Source organism: Trichomycterus rosablanca, chromosome 5 (genome assembly GCF_030014385.1).
Source record: "Trichomycterus rosablanca isolate fTriRos1 chromosome 5, fTriRos1.hap1, whole genome shotgun sequence".
NCBI lineage: Eukaryota > Metazoa > Chordata > Actinopteri > Siluriformes > Trichomycteridae > Trichomycterus > Trichomycterus rosablanca.
Window position 1 is genome coordinate 36671865 of NC_085992.1, and position 13501 is coordinate 36685365.

At 38.8% G+C, this 13501-nt stretch overlaps 1 protein-coding gene across 1 annotated transcript in view; it reads right to left on the minus strand.

The window, feature by feature from the left end:
* The window catches only part of kcnma1a (potassium large conductance calcium-activated channel, subfamily M, alpha member 1a), a 229067-nt gene that overhangs the window by 120304 nt on the left and 95262 nt on the right, over positions 1-13501 (minus strand). The gene's annotated exons all lie outside the window — the stretch shown is intronic.

Consider the following 13501-nt stretch of genomic DNA (forward strand, 5'->3'; position numbering starts at 1 on the left):
AACCATTACCCATATAACAGAGTTTTTGACCAATTTAAGCAAGAATTCTATAACAAATTACTGTTTCACTCACCATGTGTCTACTTTTGATATTTAAGTCTGTTCCTCGCTGCCTCCAAAAGTTTACTAACTGACTCAGGTAGAGGTGTATGCACAACAGAGCGAGCGGGCGAAATTCAACCTCCCAATCACAGACTAGCATTTAGAGGGCGGACCTTCTGCGATTGGCCAGTGGTGGGCGAGCATTTGTTTTGACATGTGCCTGAGCCAATGACAGATAATATTGATCAAAAATGTAACCAGTTCATTCCAAAAGGAGGATTTTTAAGTGTCCGTCCTAGCGTTGCATGGGCGGAGGACAGGCAGCTGAAAAACCGGACTGTCCGACCTAAAGCCGGGCGGCTGGCCACCCTACCATTTTGTATAGCCTTTACATTTCCCTCAGACTCAGCTTTATTGTCATTCAAAACCATGTACATGATTAGAATGAAATGCAGTTACTTAGGTCTCGGTGTGTGTAAACATAATAAAATATAAAATATAAATAACAAGAGAAACTATGTTTAGTAAAAATAAAACTTAAGACTTAAAAACTAGAAGAAATAACTAAGATAGGAATTTTAAATTCAAGCAATAAGCCACGAGAGGCCGTGCATTACTGTGATTTTAGCACGGGGATGACGTTTTTAAAGCCTAAAACTTCTTTCCCCGTGCTAAAATCATAACAGTAATGCACGGTCTCGAGTGGCTTATTGCTTTTATAAAACGGCGGTCAACATAAAATATAATAAATACAACAATGTTTAATTCATAAATGTATTTATTGTGTATAAACTTACAATAAAGCATTCTTCCGCGACGCAAAATAGTTCGATTAACAGTGTTGCTAGGCAACATGAGGGCGAAAATAACATTAATTTTTTCTATTCAGTGGCGTATTAATATGGAATGATGTGAGGTGGTCATAGGTGTGCGTTTATCGGGGATTTTACAACGGCTTCGAACGCGGCTCAGCCAATCAGATTTTAGGACCGGAACTATCCGTTTTATACATTTACATTTACATTCAAGTATTGCACAGGAACTACAGCAGCTTTATGCGTTTAAAACTCGTTATAAAGAAAGGTGTTTCTCCAGAACATCCTGTCCTCTGTTTGGGTATTCAGACTTCTTAATAGCTTGTTCAGGTTTGTCTAATTGTATTCATTCATCTTGTTGCAGGCCATTGTCTTTATCATTTACCGTCCACTCTTCCAAGCATAATTGTTTTTTCCAATAAATTGGTTCATTATAGGAACATAATCTGTCCAAAATAAGAAAAAGCTTAAGGTAATCTGGACTTCAAGTGAGAGGTTAGGTTTGATTTGTTTGTCCTCTTTGCCGTCTAATGTACTTTCAAAAGTCTTCACTAGCAACAAAGTTCCAAGACATCAATATCCAGCTTTCACATCTATTAAGAACCACAAATAAAATCACAATCTGGACAGTTCTGATCTTGGAATGAAAGACAAATGTCTACATTTAAAAATCTTTTCCAGATCCTTTATTGTTCTGCAAAGTGCCAGTTTGTGTCAGGTAATTTATCTACCACAGAATGACTGTGGTCATGTAGTATGTCGTTTCAGGTTGCATCATGGAACAAAGCGTGAACAGAATGCATAAAAGGAAAGGTAGGTCTGAGCAATCTCACATGGTTCAGTGCAGTCATGACCCCCCACCCACACTCTTACCCACACACACACTCCTGTACATGTAAGAAAACGAAGGCCAACTAAAACTGTCTTGCCACTGCAGGTCAACCTTAGCATTTTCATAGATTTTACGAGGATCATTAAAGGAACAATCTACTTGAAAAATACATATTAACATGCTACATTTAATACATTCTGTTTAATATTTTAAAACAATGTTCCTTTACATACACACTCTATAAGGTAGGTGTATGAACTGTTCTTGCGCTCACTACACAGCTGCTACACAGTGTATGCTATATTTGCCTGTATGATATTCAATGTGGATTATACTAAAGTACATCTCTTCCATGTGTAAGCAAGGTACATGTACCCAGGCATCCCTATCATTCTGGAGAAATGAGGATTTCTGGTCAGGGTCGCACTATAACTTGCCAGTGACCATGCAGCCCCATACACAGAAGGGTTTGATGCTCTGTGTGTTGTGACACATTCACCTTATCATTAGTATTAAAATGATCTTTAGTTTGAGCTATATGTCTTAATGCTGTCCATATCTGCAAGTACAATATGAAGTACTACCATCAGCCAAATATATAATAATCTAATCAAACATAAAATATGTATCTCCCTCAGGGGTTTGTCTTGTTGATTTGGTTTATTGGTTTATGAACATACAGTGGATGCAAAAGTCTGGCATTTCATAATATTTGTCATTACTGAAAAGCAAGTGAGCAAATTTGTGAAACAGACCATGTTAATGCCTTATTACATTTGCAGCCGTTGTTTACATATTATATTACTGTAAAATACAAAGAAAAACTGACATTTCAAAATGTGTGTATATATGTATATACAGTATATATATATATATATATATATACAGTGTATCACAAAAGTGAGTACACCCCTCACATTTCTGCAAATATTTTATTATATCTTTTCATGGGACAACACTATAGACATGAAACTTGGATGTAAGTTAGAGTAGTCAGTGTACAACTTGTATAGCAGTGTAGATTTACTGTCTTCTGAAAATAACTCAACACACAGCCATTAATGTCTAAATGGCTGGCAACATAAGTGAGTACACCCCACAGTGAACATGTCCAAATTGTGCCCAAAGTGTCAATATTTTGTGTGACCACCATTATTATCCAGCACTGCCTTAACCCTCCTGGGCATGGAATTCACCAGAGCTGCACAGGTTGCTACTGGAATCCTCTTCCACTCCTCCATGATGACATCACGGAGCTGGTGGATGTTAGACACCTTGAACTCCTCCACCTTCCACTTGAGGATGCGCCACAGGTGCTCAATTGGGTTTAGTCCATCACCTTTACATTCAGCTTCCTCAGCAAGGCAGTTGTCATCTTGGAGGTTGTGTTTGGGGTCGTTATCCTGTTGGAAAACTGCCATGAGGCCCAGTTTTCGAAGGGAGGGGATCATGCTCTGTTTCAGAATGTCACAGTACATGTTGGAATTCATGTTTCCCTCAATGAACTGCAGCTCCCCAGTGCCAGCAACACTCATGCAGCCCAAAACCATGATGCTACCACCACCATGCTTGACTGTAGGCAAGATACAGTTGTCTTGGTACTTCTCACCAGGACGCCGCCACACATGCTGGACACCATCTGAGCCAAACAAGTTTATCTTGGTCTCGTCAGACCACAGGGCATTCCAGTAATCCATGTTCTTGGACTGCTTGTCTTCAGCAAACTGTTTGCGGGCTTTCTTGTGCGTCAGCTTCCTTCTGGGATGACGACCATGCAGACCGAGTTGATGCAGTGTGCGGCGTATGGTCTGAGCACTGACAGGCTGACCTCCCACGTCTTCAACCTCTGCAGCAATGCTGGCAGCACTCATGTGTCTATTTTTTAAAGCCAACCTCTGGATATGACGCCGAACACGTGGACTCAACTTCTTTGGTCGACCCTGGCGAAGCCTGTTCCGAGTGGAACCTGTCCTGAAAAACCGCTGTATGACCTTGGCCACCATGCTGTAGCTCAGTTTCAGGGTGTTAGCAATCTTCTTATAGCCCAGGCCATCTTTGTGGAGAGCAACAATTCTATTTCTCACATCCTCAGAGAGTTCTTTGCCATGAGGTGCCATGTTGAATATCCAGTGGCAAGTATGACAGAATTGTACCCAAAACACCAAATTTAACAGCCCTGCTCCCCATTTACACCTGGGACCTTGACACATGACACCAGGGACGGACAACGACACATTTGGGCACAATTTGGACATGTTCACTGTGGGGTGTACTCACTTATGTTGCCAGCTATTTAGACATTAATGGCTGTGTGTTGAGTTATTTTCAGAAGACAGTAAATCTACACTGCTATACAAGTTGTACACTGACTACTCTAAGTTATATCCAAGTTTCACGTCTATAGTGTTGTCCCATGAAAAGATATAATAAAATATTTGCAGAAATGTGAGGGGTGTACTCACTTTTGTGATACACTGTATATATATATATATATATATATATATATATATACATATACACACACACACACAGACACACACACATACACAGTGTTAGAATTTTTAAACACTTTAGTTAAAAGATAAAGCTAACACCTGTTACTTTAACACATTCTGTTTTCAGAAAGTAAAAAATTCAGTTCAGGAAAAGAGAGGTAGCCTCTACACTCAGCATTTACAAAATGTGCTAGCAGGGTATGTTTCTCTAATGAAGATGGTACACACTGGGTCTCTTCATTACAAGTGGCAGACATTGACAACACTGAATGAAAATGGAAAAACTATAGTAAAATTCAAATTTCTTTTCTACAGTATAACAGTAGAATATAACAACATTCATCATTTTCTTAAAAAAATTACAATGTTCTGGAAATGACTACTCTTAATTAACCTCAATTTTCAAGTTACAATATTGCCAGGAGGATGTGAGCTAAGGTTTTGGGCTTAGACTTTCATTAGAAAAGTGATACATAATGAGACTCATTCTTCACTCATTAAAGATCAGTATTGGGCTCTTCCTAATCCCTCTGCAAAACTGTACCAGATCCAGCCACTTTAGAGACTAAAGATGTACATGTCTAGTCTTTAGCCAGGAAATCATTCTTATTACATAAAATCTATATTTGCTAGCTCTATAGAGACAAAGCCTTAAAAAGCAGCCTAGATTTTAGAAAGAGGTTAATAATAAAAAATAAGTGAGTTTAAAGTAAGAAAAAGAAGCAGAGAGACAATGATTAGGGGAAGTATATGGTTCAAAAGCTTCTCTCCCAGTAAAATGAATCAGAAAAGCACAGAGGCAGAATTACTATATCTAGAATGTCTAGCAGTTTAGATGGAGGTTCAATTCTAATTTTAAAATGTATTGCTAAAACTATTTCTAACCTCAGCTATTTAAAATCTACACCAATCAGCCATAACATTAAAACCACCTCCTTGTTTCAACACACACTGTCCATTTTATCAGCTCCACTTACCATATAGGAGCACTTTGTAGTTCTACAATTACTGACTGTAGTCCATCTGTTTCTCTGTATGCTTTGTTAGCCCCCTTTCATGCTGTTCTTCAATGGTCAGGACCCCCACAGGACCACTACAGAGTAGGTATTATTTGGGTGGTGGATCATTCTCAGCACTGCAGTGACACTGACATGGTGGTGGTGTGTTAGTGTGTGTTGTGCTGGTATGAGTGGATCAGACACAGCAATGCTGATGGAGTTTTTAAACATCTCACTGTCACTGATGGACTGAGAATAGTCCACCAACCAAAAAAATATCAGTTTACAGCATCCTGTGACCACTGATGAAGGTCTACAAGATGACCAACTCAAACAGCAGCAATAGATGAGCGATCGTCTCCGACTTTACATCTACAAGGTGGACCAACTAGGTAGGAGTGTCTAATAGAGTGGACAGTGAGTGGACACGGTATTTAAAAACTCCAGCAGCGCTGCTGTGTCTGATCCACTCATACCAGCACAACACACACTAACACACCAACACCATGTCAGTGTCACTGCAGTGCTGAGAATCATCCACCACCTAAATAATACCTGCTCTGTGGTCCTGTGGGGGACCTGAACATTGAAGAACAGGGTGAAAGCAGGTTTAAAAAAGTATGTAGAGAAACAGATGGACTACAGTCAGTAATTGTAGAACTACAAAGTGCTTCTATATGGTAAGTGGAGCTGATAAAATGGACAGTGTGTGTAGAAACAAGGAGATGGTTTTAATGTTATGGCTGATCGATGTATATTCATTAGAGTATTTTAAAATGTACCAAGTTTTATATGTAACATTATATAATGCCATAAATTCATATATTCTACAGTATGTTTTCCTTTTATCTTATTTACTTTATTTACTTTATATAGCCAAAAGAATGTGGACACCCAACCATAAGCTTTTAAAAACCATGGGCATTCATTTGAAGTTTTACCATCTGTCCCTAAAGTGAATTTGTGGGAATTAGAGTAAATGTATTAGTGCCAAGCGCATGGAACTCCATTACACTGGTGGCACCTAATAAAAAAAAAAAAGGCAGACTGCCACTCCAGTATTGCAAATTGTGTCTCCTTTACAATTAGTGTGTGTTGATCTGTGGACATCTTGCTCCCAGTCTTTCCAGTTAATGCCAGACCCAGTACGATCCTGACCAGGATAAAGCAGTTCTTCGAGAGAAATGGATGAATGAACCACTAAGGCCGGCTAAATGTACTAATCTACACACCAAATCAATTTAAATCTTTAGTATTTTGACTTAAACAGGTAAAACCATAAAAAAAACTCACATTCTGTTACCAATCATAAAGGAAAAAAGTACAAATAAATAGAGCCTGTGTTCATTTGAGAGTGAACAGTGTTTGGTGTTTGCTGTTTAGGCTGGTGAATAATTCATCACCTAACTCCATGGGAAATGTCACCTACTGGACACTGGCTGCCAATTAGCCTGTCTGCAGGCTGTGCAACATTATTTCGAGCTTGGATTGTTTACACTCAAGTAACATGTAAAGCACAGTGAACATGCAAACCATAAGAATTGCAGTTTAGTAAACATGATCACAAAGAACAGCATATGTCAGGACTAATGTCAGGACTACAGTAATCAATGAATCTAATACCACTTCTGTATCCCACTGCACACACAAGCCCACAACACATTTCTCATTTAGCAAAGAGTTATTTAGATCAACCACAATGGACAATCCCTAAAGTGCTCATATGAAGAAATGGGAAAATACTTACATCCATAAAATCTATTGTTTGTTTATTAGGATTTTAACGTCATGTTTTACACTTTGGTTACATTCATGACAGGAACGGTAGTTACTCATCACACAAGGTTCATCAGTTCACAAGGTTATATCGAACACAGTCAAGGACGATTTTGTATCTCCAATTCACCTCCCTTGCATGTCTTCGGACTGTGGGAGGAAACCGGAGCACCCGGAGGAAACCCACGCAGACACGGGGAGAACATGCAAACTCCACACAGAAAGGACCCGGACCGCCCCAACTGGGGATCAAACCCAGGACCTTCGTGCTGTGAGGCGACAGTGCTACCCCACTTAGCCAGTGTCATCAAATCTACAAAAATAAAAATAGTAATTGTGGCAGGTACAAAAAATTTAACACTATACCAAGTAGGTATGGTTTTTCTTGCCATCTATTTTTGTTCTTATTTTAGAAACCTTTACACAAAACCTTCCTTTTTAGGCTGGGGAGGGGGTCATCTTGAATGCACAGCATGTTAAACATTTACCCAGTCTTGTGATGGCAAATTTAAAAGCGCAGCTTGATTTTAAAAGTTCACACAACACTAAAGAGCAAACATTCCAGCCTATTTGCCAGTGTTAGTCTAAAAATCGAAATATAAAGCCTGTGTCTAGGTCTCTTGGAATTAATAATACTGCAACAGGCCCAATATTCGCTAATGTGGACTGTGCTCAGATACCCTGCATTCTGACCAGATCAGAGTGATGCTACAAGTCATTTACTGTCTTTTTATTTTGTTTGTTTGTTTGGATTTTAATGCCATGTTTAACACATTTGTGTCATTTTATGGCATAATCGGTTACTGTCTTATTAATGAGAGCTGGTAATTACCAGCAACAGGTGGCAAAGAGATGATTACTCAAAGTGGGTGGAAATGTTGATCAAAATGTTTATGCACATGAGCACTGTCAACAGGTACTGAGAGTTAGCTAGGAAAGGATGAAAGCAATGTGTGTACCAAAATAACAGGAACAACGTAACACAAGAACGACACGGACGTATCTGCAGCCCACAATGGAAAAGGGATGGTGCAAAAATTGTCAATGCAAAAATGTCAATGCACAAGAGGCACCCCACCCCACCCCACCAACTACTGCAGCCTTGCACCCAGCATGGGTCCAAACATGAGGTGAGCTGCCCCAAAGTCAGTGTGCTGAACCCACATTTGGACCCACAATGAGCACAAGCTGCACCAGTTGGTGAGGTGGGGTGATGGTCGTACATTGCCATCCCTGGCTTGTTCAGGGTTTCCTTTCTTTACTCTTTTTCCAGGAACGGGGTTGTTGCAGGGGTTTTAAGTTCCTTGCTATATTGTAACAACCAGTTTTCATTTCTGCTCTATTGCTTTTCTATCCACTTTCGTGTGCAAGCTACAGAGGTTTTTATTTTCACATGGCAGTGGTGAGTGGCGAGGCACAACCCACCCCATTACAGAGATCACACACACACACGAAAAATGTCCACACACATACAAAATGACCAACTCAAACAGTAGCAAGAGATGAGCGATCGTCTCTGACTTTACATCTACAAGGTGGACCAACTAGACCAACTATAATAGAGTGGACAGTGAGTGGACACGGTATTTAAAAACTCCAGCAGCGCTGCTGTGTCTGATCCACTCATACCAGCACAACACACACTAACACACCAACACCATGTCAGTGTCACTGCAGTGCTGAGAATGACCCACCACCTAAATAATACCTGCTCTGTGGTGGTCCTGACCATTGAAGAACAGAGTAAAAGCAGGTTAAAAAAGTATGTAGAGAAACAGATGGACTACAGTCAGTAATTGTAGAACTACAAAGTGCTTCTATATGGTAAGTGTAGCTAATAAAATGGACAGTGAGTGTAGAAACAAGGAGGTGGTTTTAATGTTATGGCTGATCAGTGTATATATGATATGATTTATGAGTGCAGGCCACATCTTACTATAGTGGATGAGGAGTGATTTAAAAACAGTAAGGGTTCAGGGTGGCTCTTCTTTGTGCTTAGCAGCCAACCCCCACCCCCTTTTTTAATTTAGTAATCAAGAACATTGAGAGCTGTGGAGGAAATGGGGAGGTGGGTATGAGGATCCATCAAAGAGAAAAGAAGAGAGTGATGGTCAATATATAAAGCCAGTCAGTTCTTGTCCCTTCTCCCAAACCTTAGTTAAATCATAACCCTATTTATTTTCTTTCACTCAAACAAAAACAAATGTATTTAAATCAGCTCAAAAGCACTCTGCATGCAATAACCTATACATCACTGCATTACATTTATAATTACAGCTCAGTGATTGCAATTTGACCCACTCTAAGGCTCGAAATTGTACGAGACTTGCTGGTTATTTAGTCTACATGATGGAATTCCTCCTAATGCCTGTAAGAATCACAGCTAGCTATGTAATATTCCCAATTTACTGAAAATATGAGGCTATAAACATTCATACACCATTTTCCATTATCGTGTCAGATAACTACTTAAATCATCTGCCTCGTCTGGACAGATAGAAAATAGGCGAGGCAGAGGACGTTCCAGTACTGCACTTGTTTGAGATGGAGGCTGACAGCAGATATTGAGAATGCTGACAGGCTGACATGTCCAAAAATGAGATGTCAAACTGAGACGATCTCCATTAAAGAACACTGAGGTGATTAGGCTGATAGGACAGGGCACCTTGTCACCGGGCTGGACCGCAGTTCTCTATCTCTGACCTTGAGTGATGACCAGGTAAAAAAAAAAAGCCCAGTGGATTTTATAATGGGACATTTTAGAAGCCTGTCACGCCTACAGAAAGATGAGCTCTGTGACTGGTTTAGCTTGGTTCCAGTGGGAGGACACACAGCGTGTGACCAGAATTCAGACTAGATTCCTGAGGTGCTGGCAAGCCGGCCACAGTCTGCATAGCAAGCAGAGGTGGAAAGAGTACTAAAATATTGTACTCAAGTAAAAGTACTATTACTTTAATGAATTTCTACTTCGAGTAAGTTCGAGTACAATTACTAGTCTAAAAATCTACTTAAGTAACTTTAATTTAAAATGTACTCAAAGTAAACGTCTCTCCTGTGTAATGCAAACAGGACAAGTGGATATAAATCTCACAATAGTTGTTTTTAATTAAAATATAATAGAAAAAAACATGTTGATACAACATTTAAAACATTTAGGGATGTGTAATGTGTTATTTTAGTACAGACCATGCCATAAAACTTTTTCAAACTGTATAACCACTGAAGTTGGCATTAATTGTGGATTCTATAGACCAGCCTTAATTTCATCACCAACAAATAGCAGTAATACTGCAGATCTCATAACTCAAAACAAGTCAAGGTTACAGGTGACTTTCACTAAATGACCCAAAGAAAACCTTCAAGATGTAAGACAAAACTTTGCCATTCTTTGACATCAGACTATGTTATCAAATAATGAAACATCAAACTCCAAACATGTTAAACTTTAAAAAATCGCCCTTCCCTAACTCTACACCTAGATTACAGCTCCTTTATTTTAGCACCAGTTTATTTTCCATCGCAGAATTTACTGCAGCAGTTTTTTTTACTCAGTGACATGTTATTTAAAATGTAGCGAATTACAATTCTTAATACGAAACATACTTAAGTAAAAGTAAAATTATTGGTTGTAAAATCTACTTTAAAAAGTACAAGTACACAAAAAAACTACCGTACTCAATTACAGTAACGTGAGTAAATGTAATTCGTTACTTTCCACCTCTGATAGCAAGGGCGTCAGAACACGTGTGTCCAACATCAAACATAAGAGGATATTGTTTTTAAAGTATGACATGATTCAGTTCATAGGAATCACATGTACCAAGTTAAGCATCAAAGATTCTTAATTCTCTGGACTATGAGTTTCTTTCACTCTAGAAAAGACTATGACTACATCCAAGAGATGTGTATTAACATTTTTGTAGTAACCTTAATTTGTTGTCTGCTTTCTGCTTATTTAAATAAATGGGCACATCATGGCTCGCAAGTGAATGAGAAGAGGAGATGGCAAGTCTGAGAGGAAGAAACCATGATATATACTGTAGAATTTTATTTAATTTTATTTGGATCATGTTTTACACTTTGGTTACATTTATGACAGAACAGGTAGTTACTCATTACACAAGATTTATCAGTATTTATTCTGTGAATAAATGATTGGAACTTCCCTAGCCCAAACTGTTACATTTTTATTTATTTATTCAATATTTTTTTCATTTATTTTATTAGATAATTGCATTATTATTTATTCATTAGGATTTTAACATCATGTTTTACACTTTGGTTACATTCATGACAGAAACAGTAGTTATTCGTTACACAAGATTCCTCAGTTCACAAGTTTAATGTCAAACACAGTTATGGACCATTTTGTATCTCCAATTCACCTCACTTGCACATCTTTGGACTGTAGGAGGAAACCAGAGCTCCCAGAGGAAACCCACGCAGACACGGGGAGAACATGCAAACTCCACACAGAAAGGACCCAGACAGCTCCAGCTGGGAACCGAACCCAGGACCTTCTTGCTGTGAGGCGACAGTGCTACCCACTGAGCCACCGTGCCACCCATAGATAATTGTGAGCTTTCTAGGAACTTGATCAAATTTATTAGGTTAAAATATTCCAACACCAGCTTTAATTATTCATTTTGTGGTGTAGAAAGCTGTAAAACATCAATGAACATTGTGGCATGGCCTCCTAAATCCTCCATTACTAATTCTGCTTCACTAAAGCTGGACAAGCTTCACATTGGAATAGGCTTACAAGCTGGCAGGCAAAAAAGTAGGCCTTGCCCCACATTGCAGAATGTGAACAAAATACTGAAGAAGGAAGATTACTATCAAATTAGTTGCTCCAGCCAGACAGTGATGCAAAACCCATGTCTTAATGGTTAAGTGAAAATGAAGCTTTTGGTTATCCCAAAGTCCAGACCTCAACCCTGTCAAGAATATGTGAACTACACCAAAAGTTGAGTCCAAGCCAGGAAGCTAACAGATTTGTATAAACTGTAAAAAAAAAAAATCAGATGAAATGGGTTCCATCCAATCGAGTTGTGTTAGAAACTATCAAAACCAAATTGGAACATGTGAGTATTTCTTGATATTGCAGATTTTGTGATAATTCTTAGAAAACCTACATAAACATATAAAAAATGACTCAAATTGCTCAGAGTTTCTTCTTCTTTTTTTTTTTTTTTTTTTCCCAAAGGAGTACATTTCAGTCATTTATTCATGTCTGTCTGTCTGTCTGTCTGTCTGTCTGTCTGTCTGTCTGTCTGTCTGTCTGTCTGTCTGTCTGTCTGTCTTTTAACGCCATGTTTACACTTGTGAGTTACATTCATGGCAGGAAAGGTTGATGTGGGTGCATTGTATCCGTTAGGTAGTCTCTGATATATGTATATTCCTAATTTAGTGATTGTAATGAAGTTCAAAGGTTTTTCTGCTTTTCCAAAATTAAAAATGTCTTTCATTGTTCCAGCTATTGAGAATTTTTGTCTTTCCCTTTGGTATTTAGGGCACTCAGATAGTATGTGTTTAATCGTGATGGGTAATTGGCAGGATTCACATTGCGGGCAAGTAGAAGTGTGTAAGTCTGGTGTGTCCAATGCGACATCTAGAGTAGATAACTTGATCTTTGTTTTCCTGGGTGTGATTTCTGGTGGATTTTTTAAGTCAGGGCATATTTCATAAAGCTTGTTCTGTGTTAATGTGTTTCATTCTGTCTCATTTATTCACAAAAGGGACTATATTAGGCATATGTAGCCTAGCGGTTAAGTGGTTAAGGTACTGCACTAGTATTTGAAAAGTCACTGGTTTAAGCCCCACCACTGCCAGGTTGCCACTATTGGGCCCTTGAGCAAGACCCTTAACCCTCAATTGCTTAGAGAGTATACTGTCACAGTAGTGTAAATCACTTTGGATAAAAGCATCTGCTAAATGCCAAAAATGTAAAGTATTGATGTTGTGGGTGCAATTCCACGTATGAAGATATGAAAAACTACATCTATTCTTAGATATTTTTATTCTGTATTGTTACGATCGGATTGTAAATGATTACACTGTGTTACACTGCTACTATGTTTTGGATACATTCAGAGATTGCTGCACAATGTAGGTCTAGCAGAACTATTAAAACAGTGAATCAGCTGTGAGCAGTGTAAGGCCATTCTGTTCCTCAGCATCGAGCTGTGTGTTGAACCTGCGGAGGAAGTGTGTGACATTTCCCTGCTGATTTTTGCAAGGAGCAGTAGCCCTGCTTCCCTAGCCTTCTGTCACCATATCAGAGCTGTTCCACTTTACCACAGCCCATGGCACATAGCAAGGCATCTACATTCCTATAAAACCATATTAGATCATAATAACTTTCTTTATGAAAACACATTTGTCGTCATCTGTGCTAAAACAATAAGGAAACACTGAAGCTCTTTAAACATATTAGCTCAACCGCGGTTTTCTTGCCCATGACAAAAACCTATAATACAGATGTAAATTCATTATGTCTCTGTAAAACACAGCGTCTGTTTGAAAACACAGTGAGCTGCCTAC